Below are 12,667 nucleotides of genomic sequence, written 5' to 3'. Positions count from 1 at the left end.
GGCCTGTTCAAATATTTGTGCCATCCTTTAAATAAAATCTACTCATACATGGTAACTGGAAAAATTGATGCAGAAAATCACAGAGCACAGTGTTCTGTATTTATAATTTTTTTTTTCAGTGACATGGTCATTGTTAGTTTTAGTGGACTTGATAGCAGTTCTTCCAAGTGAACTATGTAACATAACTGCATTATGTCTTTTTGCTCTCATTAGCCTAACTAAAAGTTGTTCAACATGGGCTCTCTAAAAATAATAGTTCTTTTCTGTCAGTGATATGGTGGGCAGTGGGGAGGCAAAGCACAGAACACACTGAGATGACCATGCCTGGTTTCTGCTTGCCTAACTGGGGCTGGTCAAGAAGCAGAGGAAAAGATTTCTGCCAGGAAATGATGAGAGCTGTACTGCTGTAGTTTGAATAATTTATCCAATATGCCTGAGTGTAGCTGTGGCTCTTGTTTGCTGACAGTCAAATAACAGCCTATAACCCTTGAACTATTTATTTGACTCTTATTGGGGTGTGGGGAGTTAGCTTCCCCTCTAATCCTTATCCTTGCTACCAGTCCTGCAGGAACAGTTCACCCTCTCTGGTGCAGCTCAGAAACAGAGGGTTGGTCTGGCTGGATCTCCTACAGCTTTCTCTCATCAGGGGTCACCAGTCCTTACTGCAGTGCCCCAGAAATGTGTTGCAATAGAAGATGGATCCACCTCAAAGCCATCACACAGAGTTTTCACATATCTGCTATGGTTTTAATGAAAAATTTGTAGTTTTGATTTTGCTGACCCTTTTTTTTTTTTTTTTTTGTAATATCCTGATCTGAATATATGATTCCGGATTAGTTGTGTCCATTAACTGAACTCCCAATTAAACTCACGTTTAAAAATTTAGCAGTCAATTTCAAAAAGGCTGGGTGTAGTTAAATGAAAATGTTGTCAAAGGAGCTGTGTTAAAGGCATTGCAGCTAAATTCTGAATGAAAATGGGTGTCATATTTTCCTGAATATTAATTTTTATTAAATCCTTGACTCCAACAAAACTTCTCTGAATCATTCTACTATAGCTTAACTACTTTGTGTTGGAAATAACGTAGGTGTTCCACTTCTGATGCAGTCGCTAATTAGGTTAACAACCCTAAACATGTATTAGACTGTAATTAGAAATTAGGTCATAACCAACTAGAGACATATCTGGGTGCAGAAAAGTTTGCCTTTTATACTACACCTCTCTGGAGCATGAGTGGATTTTACAATGCAGAGAGAAGAGTACATTATTCCTTCCCCTACCCTTCTACTATCTAGTACAATTTCAAGTGGCTCTTAAAAAAAAAAAAAATTACTTGAATAAAAGGCTGCAGCTTTCAGGTCATGCCCACCTCTTCTAAAGCACTTGCATTTTATATTGTGTCTGACTGGCTCAGTTGTGTGGAACAAGGAGGTTAGTCTGAAACTGGGGAGATTTCTAAATATGTTCAGCAGTTTAAATTCTGGATATCCACAGTGCTACAGTAATAGTGAATGGTGCTATTTTTCCAAGGTTTTCTGGATATTTTAGGAATTGTTGTTTATCCATTGTTGGGTATTTGTATCTCCTATGGCTAGATACTTAATTTAAAGCATTGACCTTGTACACTTACTTCCCTAGACAGTTTACCCAAGTACAAGAGACAGGCTCCTTGTATTATCTCAGATTCTCTCAAATCATCCTTTGCAAGTCTCTCATCTCTCCTTTTACCTGAAGGAAGATTAGGATATTAATATGGGTATTTTGGCAGTATCTCCCTAGAACTATTACCATCACACAGCAGAATTGGTACCCTTATGAGACCTCTGGTCTGCATGTCTCTGAATTTCTTTAAGAAGTATCTATGGTGCCTCTGTCCTTGGAGATATGCAGAACTTGAGCAGACAAGGCCCAGAGCAACCTGATCTGCCTCTGAAGTTTGCCCAGCTCTTGCGGGTACATTGGATCTCTAGGGGTCCTGCCTAGTGTAAATTATTCTGTACCTCTAAATCCAACAGCTCAGGGCATAACCTTGCAAGAGTTTCCTTTCAAGCTCTCAATTCAGAACAGGTTCATCCCCTGAAGCAGGAAATGAAGGAGAATACATAAATCTTATATGTTTATAAATGATACAACTATAATTCTAATTTGGATAGCAAGAAACATGCTCCCAGTGTATCATGTATTTTCCCTTATGAATTTCTAGGGTTTACTACCGTTCTTCAAGCTCTAACCATTCCTTGAAAGACAGAGTGCTCAGAAACCAGCAAAAATCATTTATGCTCTGTCTAGTAAGTCAGGAGGAAAAACAGTTCAGGATCTGGGGAGGGTTTTACTTGCTCTAAGTCTACTCTGTCACTCTCTGAAATGGTGCTTGAATATGCTGGATGAAAAGAGCATCCTGGATACGGCAGTGAGTAGGTGAAGTGATCTGGATGGGCTCCGAGGGCTTTGCAGCCCATGTGGCTGACAGGGATAATGTGCCTGTCTCTTCCGATGAACAGCACGGCGTGGAGAATCCAGTAGCTGCAGGAAAACAGACTGAGAGCATGTGCCAAGAGGATTGTAAGATGGCCTGTTAAGTGCTGAGAACACAGTTTAGAGTGTGTCTTGTTGAAAAGATCTGATTCAGTTGGCACTTGTTTCCAGCTTCAGCAGCATGTCTGGAAACAGAACGCTCCTGTGAGTCAAAGCAGGATTTAGGTAGATAGGAACAGGGAGGAGAGAGCACCCATCTGCTGGAGCTGTCAGCACCGTGTGAGGTTCCCCAGGGGCTGTCCACATGAAGGAGCTGTCTGGGTGGGAGGTTTGAAGGAAAGCCAGATGGCTGCAGTTGCTTGCAAGAAGGTTGATATGCCAAATAACTTTTTACATCTCTAATGTGTGAAAAGGGATCGGCCCTTGACTTCAAAGTAACAGTGTTTGTCATGCTGCCTATACTTTTCTGCTTTTTTGCTGGCTTTTTCCTTCCCAGACAACAGGGTTTGCTATAGCCATCCTGCAAACAGATCACGAGGTACCTATGCTGAATCTGTGAGCTGCCTAGCTAGCAGTCCTGCCACTGCAAATGGTGGGGATGTGGTGCTATTTAGATTGGCAGCAAACATAGAGTTCAGTTATGTGTATCTGGCTGAATTCCAAATGGATAATTACATTCTGCCTACCTAAAATTCCCCCTTACAGCTTTTTGAAATCCATTCCTCAAAGTTGTTTTTATAATTTTGCTATCTGCTCTTAATCCGTAACTACCTTCCACTGTACAGGCAACTCCATTTCAGTGACAGGTGAGGTGACCTTGCATTGTAGTGTCCCCATCATCATTTGCGAACCCATGTCAAAAAATTGAACATTTTCCTGCATGCTTCATCCCAGCTGCTATCTCCTCAGTGATATGTTTCTTGTACTATGTTCTTGTAAAGTAGTTGTCTCTAGTTTACCCAAAAATTAATTTTTCAAAGTTCTTCTATCATACAGTTGCTTTCTGCTATTTTTGCAATAACTCTTTTTTACCTTTTCTTGGTTTTTATAATTTTATCATGTGCAAAACATCACTGGCCTGTATCCCTTGTATTTAAAATGACCTGGAGTTCAGTTATGAGAACGAGATTATTCCAGATGTGGACACCCCTGCAGAAGATTCCGTGCATCCAGAACCTGGCCATAATGTTCAGTCATAACATTTAATCAGATATGATGAAGTAGTACAGAAGTAAGTAGATCAATGTCAGCACCATCACTTTTGTAGGAGATGTTGTCATCCCAGTGGCTGGTCCATCCACATGGTCCATTAATTCCATTTTCCCATTTCCAGGGCCATCTGAAAGCTGATCTTGGAGCTCCACACAGCTCAGAAATAGGTAGTGCCAAGTGTGGGTATTGAAGGGTGAAATTATACAAGTTCTCCGATATTTGACTGTAATTAAGCAGATACTTGAGTATTCATCCAGTTTGTGCTTTTCTAGGCTTGCCACCATTCAGTAAACACATCATTTTAGCTCTGTTTCTCACATAAGGTATGTACTTGGGAGTGATTAAAAATGTTAAGCTGTGCAGGGTGGACTTCACATGATTCTTGTGGAAAATGTGTTTTGATCCCATTTCCATCCTGTCTCCCGTAGCCTACCCTAAAAAGGAAAGGGAAAAAAAAAAAAAAAAAAAAAGGTGTTTTAAGAGAATATGTTCCTCACTGGGAACATACATGACATACATGAACAAAACATTTGCAGCACACTGGAGAGTTGCAAACTTGTTCTCAGATTTTGCAAAAAAATATCCCAAAGAACCTCCCACTTAGAGATCTGTTGTTAAAAAAATGAATCTGTGATGTTCTTGCTAATAACACCATGTTCCATGTTCCAGTAACCTGTTTATCACTGAGGCTTTGAAAAAAACAAAACAAACAAATGCTTGAGCAATGCAAGTTCTAAAGCCTGGTTTAGGGCAGGAGTACCAGAATATCACAGCTACACTTGCATTGTAGCCCTTCTTTCAGGGAAGACTGCTGATGCTCTAATTCCCACATTGTTTCTTTGTTCTCCGAGAGTGTATTTCTGCCACAGGCAGTCCTGTGAACCAGATTACATGATTTAATATTTTGCAGGAGTTGTAACAATGAGGCAAGTAGGACTGTCCAACATGGAGCATCTTCCATTTCAACCAGTAGGTGAAGCTGAGGAGATTTATTGGAAAGAGATACTGCCTTCCTGCCATTAATAAAATGAAAGGGTTTGAGTAGCGCTGCACAGTTACTTCTCCTTGTGAATTTATGAGGGCATTTGGGGAGAGCTGTTTTTCTTCCCCAGGTTCCCTTTCCCTTCAGTGAGTGATGGTTGTGCCGTGCCGGCTGCAAGGAGAGCAGAGAGCAAAGAGTTCATAAATGTACCTACCAACAGGAGAGCTCCTGGAGCACGGCAAAGTGCTCTAATGCAGGGAGCAGCCAGGGTGGGAGGCTGGAAAATAACTGCATGGCTGCTTAAAGAGTTGTCTTTGCTCTGTGTACGCCTCACTTGCTGCCCGGCACAGACTGAGTGGAAATATTTTCAGTAGAAATATCTCTGAGTCTTGGGCTCATCTTCAGTGTGGCCTGTCAGACACCTTCTGTGCCTGTCCTGGTGATCTCTGCTGTGCTGCACAGGGGAAAAAAAACTGAATCTGCACTGGGAGCAACTCATAAACTTAAAAAAGTCACATATGTCATTCTATTTATTCCTTGCACACTATAAAAGGAAAGATTGTTACTGTTTTTAATTTGTTTCTTAACACCATATAGAATGTTAAGCATCATAACTTCTATCATAGAGGAAGTTTGTTTAGTTTCTGTGGTTCAAGAAGGGTACCTTCTAGGTTCATTAAGAAAAAAAAAGAAAATTTTTAATCAATTTATGTTCAAAATCTAATCTAGTAAAGAAATGTCCTTTTTTCCACTAAAATCTGTAGATATTTTTCTTCTCATAGCAACAAGATGAATATATTGTTTTCACTAAAACACTCATTTCTAACAAATGGCACTGACCTACTTTAGCGCTGTTACATGTGCAATTGGGGCAAAATAATGTGTTAATCTTTCTCTAAATATGGGAGTATCCTGCAAAGCTAAGACATGTAAACATAGGGAAAGAAATCAGAAATAGAGCTCTGAATCCACATTGTCTGCCTGCTGTTTGCCTTTAAATATTGTGCTGTTAAAATTATAGCTGTGAATTTGTCAAACTCAGGGAATTGTAAAATACTCAGCTGATGTGGGTTAACACAACATAGTCTTCACAGTTCTACCTTTTTACAAGCAATAGTTTGATGTCAAGTCCTGTTGGGGTGAGTGTAAAACTGGGACAGTTGTTTCTGAATTTTTGTCCTTTACTTGTGACAGTAACAGTCATATTTCTATTTGCAAAATGGGTGGTTCACTTACATCATCAACTCTTTACAATGACTACCTGGTTAATGATTGAAAGACAGACAGAGGGCTTTAAAATAGTTGTTAAATTCTTTCTTATTCTCCTCGTATATCGATTAGAGAATCGTTTGATATGGCATCATTGAATATTTGACCTCTCTGCCTGTTTTCTCGTGCTGTCACCAGTTCAGTTGTGTTCTGGGAGGTTGTGCAACCTCCCTGCCTTGCCTCTGCACTAGAAAAAAAATCTCTAAAAGGCATTTCTTTTTTGTAACATTAGCATCTGTGTTGCTGTTCTTTGGTAACCACCTATTTGTAGCATACTGTGTGACAGACCTTGAGGAGAACTGCCTCATGTAATACCACTAATGCCAAGAACCATCATCACCTCTTGGAAATGTCAGCAAAAAGTAGAACTTGCAATACAATAGTCTTGAAATTGTTTTTTTGCTCCTTTCAAATTTCTGTAGGAAATCACCCTGCTGTGTCTATATAAACCTGTGATTAATCAAGAATTCCCTCGAGCACATACTTAATATAGGAACAATTTGGTAAAATTACTGGCAAGCGTGGCAATGGCAATTTCCTAAGTGTTAACAGGAAATCAGGCCTCAATCTCATACCTCAGAGAGCTACAAAGCTAGGAACATTGACAGTGTATTTTTAAAAACAGCTCATTTTTCCTTAACCAGCAAGAGCACAGCTCCCTGGTCACAATTATCCCTTGTGAACAAAGTTCCTAAAGTGTATGTATTGCCTTTCATGCCAGTGTTCCATGAAAAGGTTGCTGAGACATTACAGATGTGCTAGACTGTTGTGTAATGGAAGGGTGACCAATGTCACCTGTGGGTTTTGTCCAAGGGGAACTTCTGAAAATAATTTCTTTTGTAGAATTCACATGGTACAGTAACAAACCATATCTTGAGGCACTGCAGTGCACTGCTGAATGAAAAGATGGTGTACTGGGTACGGAAATAGATGATTTTGCCAAGAGACTTTGTCTTCTAACTGCTAAGAAAAGCAGTAAAACCACCCAGCAGTACCTTCTAGTTCAGACTGGTCTAAGAGTAACTGCAGATTGCTGTGGTTATCTTACAACCATCACTCACTCAAGCAGTGATCACAGCTTTTGTTCTTGGAAGAAGCTTGCAAATGTCACACCTCTTATTCCAGGTAATGTTACTCCCAGCACCCTGTGGTATTTGTAACTTTAATATATGCTCACATGATAGAAAAGACACAGAGATTAACACCCACAACACTCAAGTTAGAGAAAATAATTAAGCAAGAGAAAAGAAGAAAGAACACAATTTGTTTAAATTTGTCAAGTTTTTTAATCTCTTTCTCAATTTAGAGGAAAAGAAGTTCCACTGTTTACAGCAGGTCAGCTGGGCTTACATAAGATTAATAAATTAGTCAAATTCCAGGAAGTGAGACTGACAGGTTTCCAAGCTCACAGCACTCCCCTCCCAAAGCAAAGCTGTAAAAAGTATTATGGTTTCCACCATCCACTTCAGGGTTATAGCTAAACCCAGCTCACTTCATAGCTGAAGATGACTGAGTCAAGTGCCACGTGTAACAGCAGACTGTAATCAGCTTCAGTATGAAGATCTAAATTGCAGTCCAGGGCTTTTAAAAGCAAGAAAAGTCAGTCTGAAATCACTGTGGTAATGCACAAGAGACTGCTCTGACAAAACCACCACCTTTGGTAGTGGTACAGAAGCTCTTTCACACACTCTGGGACCAGTTGTAACAATTCAGATTTTGTGAAGACTTGGCTGAAAGTCTCTCTTGTGTCAGCAGTATAAGCAAGAAGAGGATGATAAGAACTTTTTTCCTTTGACTCAAGAACAGACTCATTATCTAATGTGATTTCAGTAAAATTACTGTATGTATAAAGTCACCTGGAAGTGAAGTCATTTATTCATCAGACTCAAAGAGCATTTATCTTACTAATGCTTTTTGTTGTGTTTAACTTTGAATGTTATCTGGTTTTGATTATATCAAATGAATTGAGTACTTTGAATAACCAGTCTTTTAGTTTGTAACTTTAAAGTAAATTAAAAATATTTGCTATTTTTGTTCAAACAAACCCTGGCTACAAATCATCAGAGTGACTGTATGCTTCATGTTCTGCTCTTTAAATACATACTAATTAAAACCTGAAATTTTTGCCAGTGTTTATGATAGTAAAAAGTTCTACCACCAAACAAATATCTTGTAGAACAGAAGAACAAAAGAGGTTTTCATAAGTTAGAATTTAAAGTGTTAAATTTTAGAAATTAAGAGTATAATAACAGAAAATATGTTTAGATGGGTTTGTTTGGGTTTTTGTCATTCAATGCAAATTTTCAGAATGTTTTCTCAGTCTGATACTTATCATTCTGCTTTAAGGACATATTTCAGACTTGAGCAATCTTAAGCAAAATTAAAATGTCTTCATTTCCATTGGTTAAACAGTAATGAACAACACATATTATGATAATATTTTCTCAGATGTTGTAACCAGATGTAAGTGAAGATCAGGTTTGGAATTAGATTTATTAAATTCATTTTGGGTTCAGCCTTAAAGCTGCTGTTCTGGTATCACTTGGGTTCCATTCTGCCTCTCATTTCTGGGATCAATCAACTGTTTGCTCATTGTCATGATTATTTTGCATTCACAAAAATTACTGCAAAGCAACATAAAAGTAAGCCTAGGGAACCTTCAGAAGGACAGAGGCATGTATTTGCTTTTTACCTTAAGGTTTCATGTGAGATTTCAGACTAGAAATAAAAATCCACCAATGTTTGCTCTTTATTTCCTTATTAGAGATCTTGTGATAAACATTACTTGAAACATAGAGCTTGAACATAGATTGGGAGAGGAAGTTTGAATTTGCCAGAGGTTCTGACAAGGAAGTATCTGGACCCAGCTCTGTTGGGACAACAGTCTGTAAGGCCCCAAGTGGTTACAGCATGGAGCATTTGCTTCCTGTCAGCCCATTTTTCTTGGCCTTGCCTAATTTTATAAAATAACTACACTGCTGAATAACAGAGAGGTGCTTCATCAGGCCTGACCCAGTTCTGCTTCCTAATTCTGGTATTTCCATATTATCACTATGTTCTCTAAATGCACCCTGAGCAAATGGACTAAACCAATTTTTCTCATATTTTTTTAGATCTCAAATTTTTAATCTGCTTTTGGGTCTCTGCTTATGCTGCCTCACTGCAGTACATCTGATATTCTGCAATTATGTGGTTTCTGATGTGACTGGGTTAATTTCTCTTGCTTCAGTTATGTATTTTTCTATGGGGATGAGATGTGACATTTCCCAAAATTACTTAATAATCCCTGCTTCCTTGCAGCAGGTCTGTCTTGAGTCACCTTGCAGTACAAACTTAAGCTCTTTTTGTCTCCATGGAACACTGCCCATAGGCCACTTCTCCCTTTGCTTGCTTTAGAAAGAGCCAGAATAGTTGGGCTCGTTTTAGGCACCTGCAGTAATTGGAGTGCATCAGCATTTACCTCCTACCCCTGTCCTCTCCCACTCCCCTGTCAGTGCTGCCTGAGCTGGCTGCCTGTCAAGTGACTCATTTTCTCTGGAATAAGGTGACATTTCCTAAGGTTAATGTTGTAACTCTGTGACCTGACAGATGGAGGAGCAAGAAAGATCAGAGATATGCATAGGATAAACTTGTTTCTGTAGGAAAACCAGCCTTGATTTGGCATACTGTAAATTTTGCTCTTTTAGATTTTATTGATGGGGGTTTGGGGAGAAACACCCTGCCAACAAGTGAATTTTTGTATTATACTCTTTTGTGGTCTTATAAAATAGTTTCTGTCCTATTATCTCGTTTTATCTATCTAGTTTATTTAAATGCAAAAATGTATATCTTAATTAACCTAGCCTGGGAGAGGATGGCAGTATAGAAGGAGAGATAGGATTGAAAGGAATTTTACTAATGCTATTGAAAGGGAATTAATGCTTCCAAGGAGATTTTACAAGTACATAATACTATGCATTTTATTCTCAGATTCTTATATAGAAATTTGTGGTAGTCTTCAAGGCCAAGGAAACCTGTGAGCAAGAAGGGGAGATCAGTTTCTGTGTCCAGGTTAACCTGTGTCCATCCTCCAGCAGCTGACGTGGCCCTCTCAGATCTCCAGGTGTTCTCCATGTGCTGCACAGCTGCCAGCAGTGCTTTTCTGGACTGACATGATTTTCATGTCATTCTTTCAAAAATGCCTGGAAATAATTGCTGTGGAGAGAACCAGAGCCAGTTTATGCTGTGTACACGTTGTACACACCTGTGCCACCAGCCCAGGTGTCACTGGACATTCCTTCAATAATGCTGCATGATTATGTCCTGATTAAGCTTTCCCTTATCTTTGATTGACATGAAACTGTGCCCTAGTGAATTGGCAGCCTTTTTAGCTTTTCTGTTTTTTCTTTCCATTTCATATAAATAAGTAACTGTTCTCTTTGAGGCACTTTAATATTCAGATTTGGAGAACTGAAATTAGAGTCAGCACATTCTGACAAAAACATAGATGCATAAAAGGTTTTTACATATAAAGGATCTTCTGGTCAGTTTCCAGTTTATTTTCATTTTTTCTGCTTCCTTTTGGAATTTTTCAGCACTGCTGAGTTCCCTCATGAACATCTGCAACATAATTTTCAGCCTAAGTGCTTTATAATCATACACACTATAAATATTAAATTGTGTTTTAGAGGCCACTTCACTTTGATTTTGAATATTAAGTGGAACAAACAAAAAAAATTATTATTCAGACAATTGCTCTAATTTTGATGTCCTCGTTTCTGGGCTAAAATGCAACTAAATTCTGCTATTGCTGGAGTTTGAAATGCATGGCCTTCTAATCAAGTAGTGTGCAGGATCACTCAGAGAGCTGGAGGCAGGCATTGGATAACAGGTATTGGTTTCCTTTCTAATAGCAAACTCAAAGGACTTCTAAATAGGCAGATGAGACCACAGTGAACATTTCCCAGTCCCAGAAAAGGCTGTTCATGTGATTTATTTAGAAAAACAAGAGACAGCTGTGCAAAAAGCCCCACCCAGACACAGATATTGGGCAGGAAGGATTTATTGGCAGTTTACTGAGTAAATCTTTTCTGATTAAATGGGCTTCCAGTACAGTGGGTCTGAAGTTGCCTCACTTTGCCCTACCACAATCTTGTCTTGCCTGCCCAGTCTGCCTCTGTGCTTCCTTTTCCCCAGGATCTGGGTGGAGATGGCTTTTGCAGTGCTGCTGGTGGCCAGGATTGTGTCTACCCCAGAGTTACTCTGCTCAAGCTGAGTTACTGTAGTCATGCTTCAGTGATGTTTGGGAGGGCTTATTGCAGTCTGTTACTCCACTACTCCCAGAATGTACAGGGCCCAAAATTCCTTAATACTTTTTAAATCCTTAAACGTAGACTTTTCTCAGCCATGGAGAGATGGTAAGAATTGTAGAACCCTGAGGGTGCTGGTTGCTGCTGTTTTCTCTGATTATTGGTGTCTGAAGTGCTTTTATAGATAAGGAAGGTTCCCCAGATGCAGAACACTATCAAGATATTTTCATTTCTACATTACCTGTAAATCAAGAAGGTCTCAAATAACATAAGTCCCCTCTAAGGCTTTATTCCATTATTCCAATTTTTTAATTTTATTCCTTTATTGAAAGCAGCAGCAACTTTTCTTCGTGTTGCCTCATATGGGTCATGCAGCATCCATTCAAAAGCAGAGCAGTGAGCTGCAGATTTATGTCCTGTGAGCTGAATGAGTGAGAGGCACTGCAGCATACCCATTTTTTCATTTCCTTATCTGGCTTTTTTTTTCTGATAACCAGGTTTTGGAAAGAATGGAGATGAAGTTTTCTAGAGCTCAGAAAGGAATTAAGTCTGGATTTTTATTTTTTTATCTATTAATTACCCTTTCTTCTATAAGCAAAGGAAAAATTGTGTGTTTGCCTGTATTTAAGACATCCTATGGAGGCTGTTTCCAGAGGTCAGTGGTATAGGCTGTATATATAGTTTTGTTTAGGCCAATGTATATTCATGAGGCATAGAAATTTTTTTATTATTTAAAGTAAGCTATAAGAGATTCTGTATCATGTCTCTTTATGTTTCTTGGATAAGAGTAATAAAGACCTGTTTTCAGAAAACATCTGTATTTAGGGCAGTAACTTCATGTGCAATATCCATCCAAGACGTGTAGTTCTAACTATTTCTTAAAATAAAACTTATTTCTTAAAATTTCTCAGTCTCACTTCTGCATTGGACTGAGCCTGCAGTCTTCTGTCTGCAACTGTTTACTTATTTGAAAATATATATTCACATAAAATATTTTTAGGAATCCACTGCCAAAGTCTAGCAGTAAGAAAAGCCAGAGGAAAAGTCATGAAAATCACAGCCCTGGCTGCTGTTTCCATCTGATGTCTCCAAGTAACACCATGCCATTTTGGGCTTGGTAAGGACTCCATGCAAGGGTCATTTTCCAATGTCTCCTCAGCTGAAAATGCGAGCTGGGCAAATGTAGTCCCTGCTTTGAAAGGTGGCAGAAGCAGCCTCTGCCTACACTTGTGAAAAGTACAGTGGGCCCAAATGTAATAATAGCCCACTATAGTTCTCAGGCGTGCTGGCAGCAGTGATAGTCCTTGCAGCAAGCCAGATAATTTTAGTCTAACTCTATTTAAATGAGCACAGAATGCAGGAGGCCAGAGCAAATTCCTCATTCTCAGAAAGAAGTTAACACAGCATCCAACATTACTGTTTGCAAGCTTGAAACTTCCTT

The sequence above is a fragment of the Lonchura striata genome, chromosome 15, assembly GCF_046129695.1.
Source record: "Lonchura striata isolate bLonStr1 chromosome 15, bLonStr1.mat, whole genome shotgun sequence".
Classification (NCBI taxonomy): Eukaryota; Metazoa; Chordata; class Aves; order Passeriformes; family Estrildidae; genus Lonchura; species Lonchura striata.
Note: the sequence above shows the minus strand (reverse complement) of the source record.